Source organism: Arvicola amphibius, chromosome X (genome assembly GCF_903992535.2).
Source record: "Arvicola amphibius chromosome X, mArvAmp1.2, whole genome shotgun sequence".
Classification (NCBI taxonomy): Eukaryota; Metazoa; Chordata; class Mammalia; order Rodentia; family Cricetidae; genus Arvicola; species Arvicola amphibius.
In genome coordinates, this window is record NC_052065.1 from 101,778,381 (window position 1) to 101,781,791 (window position 3,411).

The 3,411-nt window shown below is 41.2% G+C and overlaps 1 pseudogene; it reads left to right on the top strand.

Annotated features, from left to right (window-relative positions):
- Nucleotides 1-1,768: 1,768 nt before the first annotated feature.
- On the top strand, nucleotides 1,769-2,530 carry LOC119805040 (annotated as a pseudogene).
- Nucleotides 2,531-3,411: the final 881 nt, after the last annotated feature.

Here is a 3,411-nt window from a genome sequence, read left to right on the forward strand (position 1 = left end):
TGCATCTTTTAGAAACCAATTAGTTAGATTCCTAAATCCATCCCAAGTGACAATAGATTTTAGCAGATGAGGGGTTAAGCTAATTTGCTATTGGTTATTTTCTCATAGCATAACAACTATATTTCAAAGGCAATAGCTGCTCCTAAGTGCTAAGGGTCTTATTACTGTTCAAATGCCCTTTTAATACTTTTTATGCCGGCAAATGTACATTACAAATGAAATACAGGAGAAGAATAATTCAAACTCTCCGGATGGTGGCATTTTGTAAACCTTAAAGCCATAGTACAAATCTTTCTCAAACCTTTGGAAATCCATCTTCATAGCAGAGAGTAGGTGGGAAGGCGCTTGCAAATCCTTTTCAACCCGACAGCTCAGCAACCTAACTTGTTTTCTGATTCCTCAGCTGTGACAGGTTGGTGGCGGTGTATTTTTCACTTCAGAAGCTAAGGACTCTTGCTAGAGTGTGGGAGTCAAAGCAGCTGGGCTGTCACGCTAGATTCTAGGCAGGGAGGCAAAAGGAGCAAGGAGAAGGCAGTGTTGCCAGGTCTCTTATAGTGTTTGCCTATGAAAACACTTGGATGATCAGCATAGTCTTTGGGAGATTTTTTTTTTTTTTTTGTGTGTGTGTGTGTGTGTTAATACTCTTTAACAACGTCTTTACATCCAATCTTCAATTGTAATAAATCTGTTTTCTCTGCTTAGTCAATCCTTCCTCTGCCCTTTCTCTTTAAACCAGTCTATCTTCATTCAATTTGAGGTGACAAGTAACCTGCTCTCACAAATATCATATCACTTGTTCATTGTGCCTGGCTTTTCCATTAAAATATTTTCAGTCATTCAATTATTTTTCCACTTATGACATCTATCCACTCAACTGCCCCCACCATTATATACCTTAAATATTAATCATTTGTTATGTATTAAGGACTTTAATATGGTCTGGAAAGTCAGTGGCAATGAAAAGAAATAATGGTCTTTTCCCTGGAGTATACACGAGAGAGAGAGAGAGAGAGAGAGAGAGAGAGAGAGAGAGAGAGAGAGAGAGAGAGAGAGAGAGGAGAGAGAGAGAGAGAATAACAGTGCAGGCGAGCACAGGAGTTATTCACTTTAAGGTATGCTAAGTGCCAAGATGAACATGGATGCAGAAGTGAACTGTGATAGAAAATGCTGGGAAGGGATCTATTTAACATGTTCAGGAATCAGCTCAATTGAAACTGAAACATTCCTCTGGAGGAAACTTCATCTGAAACACAGACACATTATATGGCAGTGGTAATGCATTAACTCACTGGAATGGTCACATTGACAGAGGACATTAGTCTAAGGACAAGGGTCTTGGAACACATCACTTTTCACTTTTGCATGACACAAGGCTCAGGGAGCAGAGAGGTAGACTACTATCTCATTCTATATTCTAAAATTTATAGTGGGTGGTATTGTTTTAAAGACTTCCGCTGTGCCCTTACTAGGTGGTATCAACTCTACTAAAGGGATTGGAAATCATCCAAAAACTTAATAGGGTGACCAAGATCATATGGTTAACTGGTAGCAAAAAGGAGTAGGGGACCTCGAGTAAGTCTGTGAGTGAATGGGCTGGACCACAATATGCAGCTACTGAGGGAGCAAAGTAACTGATGAGAGAAGGAAGGGTAGGTGAGTCTGGAGGATGGAGTGGTATGAGGGAAATAAGCATACTTAAAGTACATTACTTGCTTGAAGATGCCTTTATATTAGCCTGTAAAATAATTTATGAAATTAGAGTGCGAAGATGAAGCTGAATATCTCCTTCCCTGCCACTGGCTGCCAGAAACTCATCGAAGTGGACGATGAACGCAAGCTTCGGACCTTCTATGAGAAGCGCATGGCCACGGAAGAAGGGCATGGCCAGGGCTGCCGATGCCCTGGGTGAAGAGTGGAAGGGTTACGTGGTCCGAATCAGGGGCGACAATGACAAACAAGGGTTTCCCATGAAACAAGGTTCCTGACCTATGGCAGAGTGTGCCTGCTGTTGAGAAAGTGGCATTCTTGTTATAGACCAAGGAGAACTGGAGAGAGGAAGCACAAGTCTGTCGGAGGATGCATTGTGGATGCCAACCTGAGTGTTCTCAACTTGGTTATTGTAAAAAAAGGAGAGAAGGATATTCCTGGACTGACAGATACTACTGTGCCTCGTCGGCTGGGACCTAAAAGAGCTAGCAGAATCCGAAAGCTTTTTAATCTCTCTAAAGAAGATGACGTCCGCCAGTACGTTGTCAGAAAGCCTTTAAACAAAGAAGGTAAGAAGCCTAGGACCAAGGCACCCAAGATTCAGCGTCTTGTGACTCCATGTGTCCTGCAACACAAACGCCGGCATATCGCTCTGAAGAAGCAACGAACAAAGAAAAACAAGGGGGAGGCTGCAGGATATGCTAAACTTTTGGCCAAGAGAATGAAGGAAGCCAAGGAAAAGCGCCAGGAGCAGATTGCCAAGAGGCGAAGGCTGTCCTCGCTGAGAGCTTCTACTCCTAAGTCTGAGTCCAGTCAAAAATAAGTCTATAGGGGTAACAAATAAATGATCAGACCTTGAAACAAAAAGAAATTAGAGAGTCTGAGCTTGCCCCCCCCAAAAAAAAGGGGGAAGCAAAGGCAGAAAAATACAAGGCAAGAGAAAGATTATGGAAAGAAGAGATCTAGTGTTATTAATCACAAAAGCAAAGGATCTGGTTTTGTTTCAAAATATCCTACAGTTCACCCAGAGAAATATGCTAATTTTTGGAAAATCACAGGGGATAATAGCTAAGTCCAGACTGCTTATCATTTCCAAGGACAAAACATGCAGAATGAATGGAAAGAGTCAGAATACTTTGAAAAGGTTACTAGAATTAGGTTCTTTCCCTGCCCCTCCCTCTCTCCCTTCCATTTTTCGACCCCCTCGAAAATAAAGAATTCCTTTAAGTACAGTGCTTGTTTTCGCTTGAAGTGGTTACAGATGTCAAGCAAGTGAAGTATAAAATAATGATGCTGAATAGTCTGGAAGGACTTAAAGGCACATTAAGATCATAGAGTTATGATTCACAGAAGGCTATATTTGTCTGGACAACATCTTGTCTATAGATACTAGTTCAGGCCCACGTGCATAATACCAGTTGTTGTTCCGAGCTCAGTTCCCATCCCTAAAATGTGACAATGATTAAATGCAAAATGCAAAATGTTGCAGTATGTAAGTACAAATTTAAAACAATAATAGCCTCTTGTCAGACAATATGGAAAAGCAAAGTTGCCTGGAATTTGTTATTATACTTGCAAATGGAGTAATATTTACAGTGGGTTGACACGGTGCTACATAACCTGACACAAGGCAAAGAAAGAATTATGGAAATCAGGGTTGGAAAATGGTGAGCCCTGAAGAACATTGCCTCAAGGAAATCACAA